At 36.6% G+C, this 13,796-nt stretch overlaps 1 pseudogene; it reads left to right on the forward strand.

Annotated features, from left to right (window-relative positions):
* The window catches only part of LOC129524660 (phosphatidylinositol 3,4,5-trisphosphate 3-phosphatase TPTE2-like), a 39,184-nt pseudogene extending 34,057 nt beyond the window's left edge, over positions 1-5,127 (forward strand).
* The last annotated feature ends 8,669 nt before the right edge of the window (positions 5,128-13,796 follow it).

Genomic DNA, 13,796 nt, shown 5'->3' on the forward strand with positions numbered 1-13,796 from the left:
AAACACACAAACGTGTAAAACTCACCTGTAGTGCAGATATACACATGAGAAAGAGAAAAGAATCAAACTTTGTCACTACAGAAAGTGACCAAACCACAAAGATTAAAAAAAAAAAAGGTGAAGAAAAGAACAAAGAATATACAAAACAACCAGAAAAAAATGAACAAAATGACAGGATAAAATCTAATCTATTAATAGTAACCTTGAATGTAATGTAAACAGATCAAATTCCCAATTAAAAGATACAGAGTTGCCTGCCAAGATTTAAAAAAAAAAAAAAAAAAAGACCAAACTGTATGCTGCCTACAAGAAACTAACTTCACCTGTAAAGGATCATACAGACTGGAAGTGAAGGGATAGAAGAAGATATTCCAGGCAAACAGAAAACAAAAGCGAGCAGAGGTAGCCATACTTATCAGATAAAAACAGACTTTAAGTCAAACTGTATGAAGAGACAAAGAAGGTCATTGTATAATAATAAAGAGATCAACTTAGCAATAAGATAGAATAATTGTAAATATGTATGTACCCTACACTAGAGCACTCAGATAAACAAGGCAAATATTTTTAGGTCTAAAGGGAAAGATAGACTCCAATGCAGTAACAGTTGGGGCCTTTAGCACCCCACTCTTAACCACTGGACAGATCATCTAGACAGAAAATCAACAAAGAAATATCAGATTTCAGCTTACAGATAGGAATAAGTTCTGGTGTTCTGTAGTGCTGTAGGGTGACTACAGTTAACAATAATTTATTGTATATTTTTAAATAGAGAGGATGTTGTGTTCCCACACAAAGAATGATAAATATTTGAGGTGATAGATATGCTGATTATCCTGATTTGATCATTACACATTGTATACAGGTATTGAGATATCCGTCTCTACCTTATAAATATGAACAAGTATTATGTGTCAATTAAAAATATTTTTAAAGAATGAAGGAAACAGATTTTTTAAATGAAAGGAAAGAATATTACCTGACTTGGCTGAATGGTCCCATGTGGTCTCTCGTTCTCCAGTAGGCTACTTCAGGCCTGTTCACATGATGGCAGAGGCAAGAGTCTGAGGAGCGGCAACAAAACAATGCAAATCCTCTTCAGGCCCAGGCTCAAAATTATATATTAATTCTATCCCATTTTATTGGACAATGCAAGTTACACTACCAGTCTGGATTCAAGGAGTAGAAAATAAACTCCAACTCTTGATGGAAGGAATTATAAAGAATTGTGGCCGTTTTTGATAGTCTACCATAGGGAAGAAAGATGGGGATGCCATAACCCAAAATGTGTTTTCTTAGGTTGAGATCCTAAATTATAGTCGGGGCATATTGCTTTAGGCTCTGTGGATGACTAAATTAATTTCAAACATATAATGCTGTTTACTGTGAAATGCCAGCTTGAAAGGATCATTGTTTAATTTTATGTAATTTACAATACTTATTATACCTCAATAAAAGTATAACTATCTAGGGCTGGTATCAGTTGCCGAGAGGTGGAAGGAGTACCTCTCTGCAGTGTGTTAGCTCAGTTCTGAACAGGACAGGGCTGCAAGTTCAGCTGCTTCCCAGAAAATGTCCTGGATACCTGGCCTGAGTCATCATCCCATGACTAGAGAACGTGGACGGATTGTTTTATCAAGAAACTAGTGATAAACCAAGGGCTATAGGAATTAAGAACTAGGGCTAAAAAAGAAATGTTTAGAGTGATGCAAGATGGCCAATTAGAAGCAGCTGCAGTCTGCAGTGCTCACGAAGAATGAAAAGGGGCGAGGGAATTCAGCACCTTCAACTGAGATAACCAGGTTCTCACATTGGGACTGACTGGATGAACAGGTTGACCAATGGAGAATGAAGACAAGCAGGCAGGGAGTGCGATGGCCCAGCCGGGGGCGGCATGGAGCCAAAGGAACCCCCACTCCCAGCCAAGGGAAGCTGTGAGTGAGTGTGCAGTCCTGCCCGGGAAACCGTGTTTCTCTCATGGATCTTTGCAAGCCGTGGATCAAGAGATCCCCTTGTGAGCCCATGCCACCAGGGCTGTGGGTCTGATACACAGACCTGTATGGAGTCTGGGCACATCAGCTGCTCAGGCACACACAGAAACCCAGGAGTTTTACACACTCTAGCCCCGGGGATCTTCAGCACAGTGGGAAATCTGTCCATACGTATCTCTGGGAAGGGGGCTGAATCCAGGGAGCCAGGCAGCATCATTCTGCAGGCCCCATTTCCTTGACACCTCACAAGTTAAGACCCACTGGCTTGGAATCCTAGCCTGCCAACAGCAGCAGGTTGGAATCCACCTCAGATGGGTCTGAGTTCCCGGGGAGGTGGGGAGAGGCAGCCAGCATGACTGTGGTTCATAGACTCAGCCACTCCAGCCTGCCAGCTATGGAGAATACAGACAGTCTGGACAAGGAAGAGTTCCCCACGACACAGCACAGCTGGCTTGCCAGATCATGACCAGACTACCTCTTTAAGCAGGACCACAATCCATTCCTCTTCACTGGGCAGGAATCCCTGTAGGGGCTTTAACCACTCCAGCAACGGTTCTATGGACAGAGCTTTGATCTCTCCCTGAAATGGAGCTCCTGGTGGGAGGGGCAGCTGCCACCTCTGCAGTTTGGTCAACTCAGCCACTCCAACCTGCTGGCTTTGGAGAATACAGGTGGTCCGGAGGAGGAAGGATCCCTCACAGTGCAGCACACCTGCTCTACCCCAAAGCAGCCAGACTGTTTTTTTGGATGGGTCCCTGATCCCATGCCTCCTGACTCGGTGAGAATGCCCAACAGGGGTCTCCAGCCACCTCTTGCAGGTATGTGCGGGCTGGCTACAGGTCAGTATCCCCCTGGGATGGAGCTTCCAAAGGAAGGAGCTGGCTGCCATCTTTGCTGTTTCTCAGGCTTCACTGGTAATATCTCCTTCAGAGTCTATGAGGAACCTACATTTACAAGAAAAACACAACCCCATTAAAAAGTGGGCAGAGGATCTGAACAGACACTTCCCAAAAGAGACATGCATGCAGTCAACAAAAATATGAAAAAAAACTCAACATCACTGATCATTAAAGAAATGCAAACAAAACCACAATGAGATACCATCTCATGCCAGTCAGAATGGCTACTATTAAAAAGCCAAAAAATAACAGATGCTGGGAAGGTTGCAGAGAAAAAGAAATGCTGTTGGTGGGTGTGTAAATTAGTTCAAGCCATGTGGAAGACAGTGTGGCAATTCCTCAAAGACCTAGAGGCAGAAATACCATCAGACCCAGCAATCCCATTATGGGGTATATACCCAAAGGAATATAAATCATTGTCTTATAAAAATACATGCATGCACACATATGTTCATTGCAGCAGTATTCACAAGAGCAAAGACATGGAATCAACCTAAATGCCAGTCGATGATAGATTAGATAAAGAAAATATGGTACATAGAGTGGGACATCTGGCTTCTGAGCGGGAACCTTTGTAGTGCCAGTGATGAAAGAGAGAATTAAATATGGGTGATGCTGAGAAAGGCAAGAAAATTTTTGTTCAGAAGTGTGCCCAGTGCCACACCGTGGAAAAGGGAAGCAAGCACAAGACTGAGCCTAATCTCCATGGTCTCTTCAGGTGGAAGACAGGTCAGGCCATTGGATTATCTTAACATAGAGATTGATAAGAACAAAGCCATCACCTGGGGGGAGGATACACCTGAAGTATATAAAACTATTTATCCTTGCCTCCCCCACTATGCAGATTCAGAGTGTTCATCTTTTTGACTTATTATTTCCTCTTAACAGAGATAGCCAGTTTAATAAATGGATGACTTTGATACCTTCATTTTATTTTTCTCAATATTAAGCCAGTAAACATTGCTCTGAGGGTACCATACTAATCAGTTTTAAAATTTTGTGTCATTTTTGTTGTTGCACAGAGATATATACGTATGTGTGTGTATGTTTCAGAAAGATGTATTTACTGAAAGTTGGATTCATATAGTGGTATTGATTGTATTTTAAATTATAACTACTATTTGTTTTTCATTTTAAAGGTTATACATATATACATATATATATATACACACACACTTATAGGTACACATATATCTTCATTTAAAAAAATAAAGAGAACAAATGAGCCAAAAAAGTCTCCATATTGTTACCAGTTATTTAAAATTTGATATGTTTATCTTTTTCTATCACACATACACACAATCATACTATATACTTTTTGCATTTATTTGTTTACATGGTGCTTAGATAGACTGTAATATGCAGATCACTCTCTAAAGATGTATCTATTCAGAATTAAATTTAAATAAGAACGAATATGAATTAGATTTAAACAAGAACCATATTAACTGTGAATTAATGATTTAGAACAAATTACTTAAAGTTAGTTAACCAGCTAATTTACTTATCTGATAGCTTTAAACAGTGTGTATTTACAATAGAGACTCATGTGAGTAGGCAAACATACTTGTGGACTATTTGAAAAATCACAGTGGATTAGAACTTGAAATTTGCATACCCTCTTATTCCCTGAATCTCCCCTAGAAGATGCTAGTGAGAGACAAACTAATAAATGTAATAACCATTTTAGGTTCCCCCTAGGAAATAGCTTATGTTGGTGCCATGTAAATATGTAAGATATGTGTTTGTCTTTTTTAGGAAGTTGTGCGGTTTCTAGATAAGAAACACCGAAACCACTATCGAGTCTACAATCTGCAGTATGTACATTACTCTATATTTTGCTACTGTAGATAGAAAACAGATTACTGCACGTAAGAAGATGATTTTGTTTTTTAGATTGCATTTAATCATAAGTATTTGGTAGTGGCAAGGAATGAATTTAAAAATCCCCATCTTGGACTGGCCCCATTTAGTAGAAGGAGTTAGCCCAGCAGCACAAAGTACCATATGAAGGATGTGGCTTTGGCAGGACCAATGAGGCTGCAGTGGAAGCAAACCATTTTAGGGAAGATCTGTTCTAGCGATATTAGGTTTAGGAAAATCTTTCTGTTTTTCTTGCCAGATTGCATTATGAGGACATAGACAATTTAACAAATGAGTCTTCTGACCCATCAGTAGTGGCATGTGATGAGAGCAAGGGTCTAGATGGGAAAAAAGCAAAACACTGTAGAAAATAGGTTGTAACCCAGTTTAATACCCTGTCTCTCTTGATTTTTTCCTCTACCTGTATACTCAATAGACATTTTCAGGGGGCAAACATTCTGGTCAGCTACATTTGCCTCGTGTGGTTTCTAACTACCCTGAAATAATATAATGAATAGTCTGCTAGAAAGTTAAAAATTATACCTATTAAACAAAAATAAGTTGAGTTTAGGTTATATGAGATGGATAAACCACTACCATCCTTACATTTTTGAAACGCTTGCGTTTATTTTAGAGTGGCAGGAGCAACTTGGAAAGCTCTTTTTGAAGATAGATAAGGAATTCTAATAAGATATGTTAACTTATTCATAACTTCCTCATTTATCATGTTATTCCCTATAGATATATGACATACGTGTTATTTATTTTAGGTGAAAGAGCTTATGATCCTAAGCACTTCCATAATAGGGTCGTTAGAATCATGATTGATGATCATAATGTCCCCACTCTACAGTAAGTTTTATGCTAAATTGACTATCAGAAGAGGGCTAAATATATTGGGCTTGATTTTTTGAAAATATTTTAACTAAAAATCTTAAACTTGAAATCAGTCAGATGGTGGTTTTCACCAAGGAAGTAAATGAGTGGATGGCTCAAGATCTTGAAAACATCGTAGCGATTCACTGTAAAGGAGGCACAGGTAATAGCATTTTCCTTTTTATTTCTCCATTTCTAAAGATATGTAAATATACATAAAGTACAAGAACAAGATACGTATTGCTATTAATATGTATTAATAATTGTTAGCATTTTTAAATATTAGCTCCAAGACTGAAAGAAGGGAAGGAGAAAGGAAAGAGGAGAGGAGGAAGGGTAGGAGATAGGGAGAGGATAAGGAAGGGAAGAAAGTAGGAAAAAAGAACTAAGGAAGGTTGAGCATATTTTCCCTTGTTTTACTAGTATTTGGATTTCTTTATTTTTGGTTTGCCAGTTTATATCTCTCAAAATACAAACAGTCTTTAATTTTAGAATATCAGAGTACTTTTATTTAAGGCTGATCTTTTTTATTTTTAAATTAACAAATAAAGAACCAATATATTTATGGTGTACAACATGATGTTTTGATATACGTAAACATTGCAAAATGGCTAAATCAAGCTAATTAACATATGCATTACTCCACATATTTTTGTGTGAGAACATTTAAAATCTACTGTCTCAGCAATTTTCAAGTATACATGATTATTAACTGTGGTCACTATGTTGTACAATAAATTTCCTGAACTTATTCTTCCTGTCTAACTGAAATTTTGCATCCTTTAATCAACATCTCAGGCTGGGCACAGTGGCTCACACCTGTAATCCCAGCACTTTGGGAGGTTGAGGCAGGTGGATCACATGGTGAAGCCCCATCTCTACTAAAAATTACAAAACATTAGCCAGGTGTGGTGGCATGCACCTGTAATCCCAGCTACTCGGGAGGCTGAGGCAGAAGAATCGCTTGAACCTGGGAGGCAGAGGTTGCAGTGAGCTGAGATCGCACCATTGCACTCCAGCCCGAGCAACAAGAACAAAACTCCATCTAAAAAAATAACAATAATCATAAAGTAAAAACCAACATCTTCACAATCCCCCAAGTTTTGTCTCCCCAGCCCCTGGTAACCACCATTCTACTCTCTGCTTCTATGAATTTGACTTTTTTAGATTCCACAAATAAGTGAGACATGCAGTATTTGTCTTTCTACGCCTGGCTTATTTCACTTAGCATAATGTTCTCCAGGTTCGTCCATATTATCTCGAGTGACAGGATCTCCCCTAAGGCTGAATAGTGTGCCTTTAATTATATGTACCATATATTATTTATCCATTTATCCACTGATGACATTTAGATCGACTCCATAGCTTGGGTATTATGAATAATGCTGCAGTGAACATGGGAGTGCAGATTTCATTTCCTTTGGATATATACCCAGAAGTGGAATCTCCAAATCATATGGTAGTTCTATTTTTGGTTTTTTGAGGAATCTCAGTGCTGTTTTCCACAATAACTACTAATTTACATTGACACCAACAGTGTACAAGGGGGTTCCCTTTTCTCTTCATCCTCACCAACTCTTCTTTTGTCTTTTTGTTAATGACCATCCTAACAGGTGTGAGGATATCTCTTTGTGGTTTTAATTTGCTTTTCCCTGATGATTAATGATGTTTAGCATTTTCTCATTATACCTCTTGGCCATTTGTGTGTCTTCTGTTGAGAAATATCTTTTCAGGTTCTTTGCCCATTTTCTAGAGAAGTAACTTATTCTCTTGCTATTGTGTTGTCTGAATTCCTTTTTTAAAAAATCTGTTAACCTATTATCGAATGTATGCTTTGTAGATATTTCTCCCATTCTGTAGGTTGTCTCTTTACTCTATAAATATTTCCTTTGCTGTGCAAAAGCGTTTTAGTTTGATACAGTATCATTTGTCTACTTTTTCTTTCGTTGCCTATGCTTTTCAGTCATATCCAAAAACATCTTGGCCCAGACCAATGTCAAGAAGATTTTCACCTATCTTTTCTTCTAGTAGTTTTCCAATTTCATGTTTCACAGTTAAGCATTTACTTTGAGATGATTTTTGTATATTGGGTGAGATAGGTTGCAATTTCATTTTTCTGCAAGTGGATATTCAGTTTCCCCAGTATTGTTCATTGAAGAGACTGTCCTTTCCCCATCTTGGATTCTTGGCACCTTTGTTGAATATCAGCTGAGTATAAATGCATGGATTTTTTCTCGGCTTTGTATTCTGTTCCATTGGTCTATATGTCTGTTTTTGTTCCAGTAATATTTAAGGTTGTTCTTAAACTTTGTGAGAACATTTTAGATTAAGGGAGCCAACAGAGATGCTATATCAAAAATTATACTGGAATTTTTATAGTGTAATGATACGAAGAAGTTGACATTGGTGGGGTGAAAATGGGGAAAAAAAGCCATTTGTAAATCCAACCAATTTAAGTTTAGTTAGATTTTCTCTCATTCAGGTTTAGGCTTTAAATAATCATCTAAGCATATTTCACAAATTTTGACAAACATAAATAATTACATTTTTAGTGGGCTGTAAATCAATTTTTATATCAAATTCCAGGAAAACATAGCACCATCAACTGACTTATATAATTCAGTAAAATCAAGTTTTAGTCTTATTGACTAGTTTCAAGCCCATCAGTTAAAATACAGGTTCTGTGTTTAGCTGTATATTAGTTAATATACAGGTTCTGGGTTTAGCTCTACAGGTTGGAATATTGTATATAAACTGGCAATTTACAGTACCATAGTTAAGAATATAGAGGTTGAATCATTTGAAATTGCCAGTTTTTAACCATCTTTTGCTTTAAAAATGGCCATTTCACATTGTCCAACCTAAAATGTTATTATTAAAGAAGTCAGCATCAGTTTTCTATTAACTAATGCTAATTCCTTGCTTGAAGGAAAACAATCATTTCAAATTTGACTTTTTTTCTTTTTTGCTGAGAGGGGGTTTACATTATTCTGTGTTCACATAATATTTTGTTGATTTTGTTAGAGGTTGTTTAGAGGGCTAATATTCAGCTGGTATGTACGAGAGCAGCCTCTTTTTTATGTGTTCATTCATATTAGTCTTGCTATCTTCTAGTTGGTTGCTGCCTGCAGGTTACCAGTAGTATCATGATAGTAAAAATATTTTATATTGATTTATAGGAGTTCTTTAAAGAATCTGAATGCCAATTTTTCTTAGTATTATAATTATATTCTCCCCACATGTTGCCTTTTAAATTTGATTGTGATTTATTTTGTTGTACAAAAGTTTGTAAATTTTTGTTTTGTTTTGAGACATGATCTCACTGTGTCACTCAGGCTGGAGTGCAGTGGCACGATCTCGGCTCATTGCAGCCTGAACCTCCCGGGGTTCAAGCGATCCTCCCATCTCAGCCGCTCTGAGTAAGTGGGACTACAGGTGAGCGTCACCATGCCTGGCTAATTTTTGTATTTTTTATAGAGACAGGGTCTCACTGTGTTGTCCAAACTGGTCTCGAACTCCTAGACTCAAGTGATCCACCCACCTCAGCTTCCCAAAGTGCCGGGATTACAGGCATGAGCCATCATGCCTGGAGAGAAGTTTGTAATTTTGAATATAGTAAAATTTGTTTTTCTATGTGTGTGTATATATTTCACGCTTTTCTGTCATGTTTATGAAATTCACCCCCCTATACTGATGTAGTAAAGATATTCCACATTTCTTCAAAAATATTCAAGTTCCATTTTCAATATTTGGGTCTTTAATCTAATTGGAAGTTGGGGGAAGTGTTTTTTTCATATAGATAGCCAATTGTCCTAACACCATCAATTGCGTGCTGTTTTGTTCTCCATTAATTTGTAATCCCTCTCAGTAATATACCAAGTTTCTATAAATATTCAAAACTGCTCCTAAGTTCTCTCTACCACACTTTTGTAATTATTGTAGCTTTATAATGTGGTTTGATAAAGGCATAATTGTCTTGCTCTTCTTGGAACTTTATTGTTACATTCAATTTTAAAATCATTTTGTGAAGCGCCATAATAAAACATTTTTAGGATTTTTATTGGAACTACATTGAATTTATAGATTAACTTGAGAGAAGTGACAACTTTGCGATATTGAGTTGTACATGTGAGTCATCTTGTTCATTCTTTAATAATATTTTATACTTTTTTAATCATGTCTTTGCACATCTTTTCAAATATTCATTCTTGCACAAATTGTGACTGAAAATGGAATCTCTTTCTTTCTATTACATTTGGGTTGTTTCCAATTTTTATTGTGATAAATTATGTTTTTTGTTTTTTTGTTTTGAGATTAAGTCTCACTCTGTCACCCAGGCTGGAGTGCAGTGACATGATCTCAGTTCATTGCAACCTCCGCCTCCTGGGTTCAAGCAATTCTCATGCCTGAGCCTCCAGAGTAGCTGGGATTACAGGCGTCCACCACCACACCCAGCTAATTTTGTATTTTTAGTAGAGATGGGGTTTTGCCATGTTGTCCAGGCTGGTCTCAAATTCCTGACCTCAAGTGATGTGCCTGCCTCTGCCTCCCAAATTGCTGGGATTACAGGCATGAGCCACCATGCCTAGCCCAATAATACTGCTTTTAAAAATACACGTTTCTTGTTGCACATGTGGCCACATTTTTGTTGAATGTATACCTCAGACTAAAATTGTTCTGTCTTAGGGTAATGAATCTTGAACTTTATTTGATAATGTCACCTGTTTTCTAAAACAGTTGTACCAATTTTTACTCCACTGGTGTTGTAGACTTCAAGCATTCCATATCTTCCCCAATACTTGCAATTCTGAGTATTTTTATCTTTAGCCTTTGGGTGTTTGTGTGATGGCATCTTGTGGTGGTGATCATTTGCATTTCTGTAATTAATAAGATTGAGGAAGTTTTTTTAAGATTAAGTATCTGGATATCCTTTTTTGTAAAGTAACTTTTTAATTTTCTTAACCACTTTTCTCCTGGATTATTCATCTTTTTTCTCCTGATTGTAGTTCTTTGTGTATTCTGATTTCAATTCTGTTATTGGTCATAAATGTATTTCAAGAAAGCTTTTCTGCTCTGTGATTTGCCTTTTCTGTCTCTCAGGAGTAGCTTTTGGTTAACAGAAGTTCTTAGTTGTATTACCATCATATGTATCATGCTTTCCCTTTATAAAGTTTGTGTTTTTGTGTCCTGATTAAGAAAATTTTCCTTGAGTTTAAAGGACATTTTACTACTGTATTTTCTTCGGGAAGGTTCATTCCTTTTAAAATTGATCTATGTGTGTGGTGTGAGGAAGGCGTCAGGTTTCATCTTTTTTCATGTATGGCTATCCAGTTATTCCAGCACACTGGTTCAGAAGATTTTCATTTGTTTACTACCCTGAGGAACATGAATCTGTTTCTGACCTTTCTCTTCTGTTCATTGATTTTTCATCTGTGTGCCAATAGCACAACTATCTTACTGTAGCTTTCTAATATATCCTCATCATCTTCTTCTTATTCTTCACAATTGTTTGGGTATTTTAGGTCATCTATATTTCCATATAAATTTGGGAATCAACTAGTAAGTTACACACACTGGGTAGAAATTTGTTTGGAATTGCATTGAATTTATAGACTGGGGAGAATTGAATCTTTACAATATTGACTCATCCAACCCATGAACAGAGGTATTCTCTCATTTAATTAGGTCCTCTTCAATTTCTCTTTACAATGCTTTCTCATTTTCTGTATAGAAAGCTTGCATATTTTTGGTGAGATTTATTCTTAGATTTTTTTTGTGGTTATTTAAATGATATCCCTTTAAAATGTTTATTTTCTAAATGTTTTTTGTTGTTTTAAATGCACTTCATTTTATTTATTAATCTTGCAGTTAGCAACTTTCCTAAACTCACTTTTTTTTTTTTTTTGAAGCAGTCTCATTCTGTCACCCAGGCTGGAATGCAGTGGCATGATCATGGCTCACTACAGCCTCAACCTCCCTGGGCTCAGGTGATCCTCCTATATCAGCCTCTTGAGTAGCTAGCACTGCAGGCAGGTGCCACCATGCCCAGCTAATTTTTTCATTTTTTTGTAGAGATGGGGTTTCGCTATGTTGCCCAGGTTGGTCTCAAACTTCTGTGCTCAAGTGATCTGCCAGCCTCAGCCTCCCAAAGTGCTAGGACTGCAGGCCTGAGCCACCGTGCCCAGCCTAAACTCACTTATTAGTTCTACTAATTTATCTATAGATTCTTTTGGATTTTATGGTACATGATTACATCATATGAAAATAATAAATTATACTTTTTCCATTTCAGTCATTCATCTCCCCTATCACTGGCTAGAACATTCAGTACAGTGTAGAATTAGAAGTGGCAATAGCAGCCATCAACATACAGTTCCATTATCAAAGGAAAAGCTTTCAACATCTCTCCAAATGCTTTGCGAGTGTGTGTGTGTGTGTGTGTGTGTGTGTGTGTGTGTGTGTGTATTAGTGACCATTTATCGATTAAGAAATTCCTTGGCTGGGCGCCTTGGCTTACACCTGTAATCCCAGCACTTTGGGAGGCCCAGTGGGGGCAGATCACTTGAGGCCAGGAGTTTAAGACCAGCCTAGGCAACATGGTGAAACCCTGTCTCTACTAAAAAATACAAAAATTTGCCAGGTGTGGTGGCACATGCCTGTAATGACAGCTACTCCGGCTGAGGCACGAGAATCACTTGAAACCAGGAGGCAGAGGTTCCAGTGAGCCAAGATCGCACCACTGCTCTCCAGCCTGGATGACAGAGTAAGACTCTGTCTCAAAAAATGAAACAAAAAAAAAAAAAAGAAAGAAGGAAAAAAGAAATTCGTTTAGCTTGCTAAGAGTTTTTTTAAATCATGAATGGATGTTGAATTCTTAAAGATTTTTCTGAATCTTTGAGATGATAATTTTTCTACTTTATCCTATAAATAAATGTGGTTAATTACATTGATTAAATGGTAAACCAACATGTTTCTGGAATAAATGTAATTTAGTTGTGCTGTATTATTTTGTTAAATACTTATTAAATTATTTTATTATTAAATTGCTGGATTCTGTCCGTTAATATTTTGTTTAGGATTTTCAAATTCATGTCGTCTGAGCGATTGGTTATAATTTTCCTTTCTCATAGTTTTTTCAAATCTTGGCTTCGTAAAGTGAGTTAAATTTCATTTTCTCTGTTTTTATTCTCTGGGTAAATTTATGTATGCTGATTTTTTTCCTTCCTAAGTGTAAAGTGAAATTCACCAGTGAACGCACATTGGCCTAGAGTTTTCTCTGGAGAGGTCTTTAAATTATGGCTCAATTCCCTATATAGAATGTTTTTATAATTTTATTTCTTTTGCCCATTTTGGTAGATTATAGTTTTCCCAGCGTTTGTCCATTTAATCTAACTTTGCAAATTGTCTTGACATCAAATTGTTCACAATATCATTTTACCATTTTAGTGTCTGCAGAGATGTTCCCTTTTTTATTCCTGACTTTGCTTTCTTGGCGCCTTCTCCCCTTTTTTCTTCTGAGTAGTCGCACCAGGGATTTATCAATTTTACTAGTCTTTTAAACGAACCAAGTTTTTGGCCTATTTGTGGTCTCTATTTTTTACTTATTTTTTATTTCATCAATTACTATTATATTTAGTACTTTCTTCTGTACTCCTTGGATTAATTTGTTCTTTTCCTGACTTCTTGACATGGATAATTCTTAGAGTGTCAACCACTATCTTTTCTATTTACCATTTAAGGCTACAAGTTTTCCTCTAAGAATTGCTTTAGTTTCGTCCCATAAATTTTTATTTTCAGTGTTTTTATTTTACTTAGTTCAAACTATGTTCCAACTTTGTGCTTGTTTTTTTTTTTGACCCATGAGTTATGTAGAAGTATACTTCCTTATTTCCAAACATATGAGAATTTTGTATTTATCTTTAAATTTTTGATTTCTGATTATATTGTGTGGTGGACACAGAACATACTATGTATTTTTTTTTTTTTTTTTAGTTCTTTGAAATTTGTTTAGACTTGCTTAATGGCCCAGAATTTGGTCGATATTGTCAAATGTTTTCTGTACATTTGAAAAGAACATGTATTATGCATTGTTGAGAACAGTGTTCTATGTACATCTATTTTATTTAACTCTTCTGTTTTCCTACTGACATTCTGTTTCCATTCGATT

The sequence above is a fragment of the Gorilla gorilla genome, chromosome 13 (assembly GCF_029281585.2).
Source record: "Gorilla gorilla gorilla isolate KB3781 chromosome 13, NHGRI_mGorGor1-v2.1_pri, whole genome shotgun sequence".
NCBI lineage: Eukaryota > Metazoa > Chordata > Mammalia > Primates > Hominidae > Gorilla > Gorilla gorilla.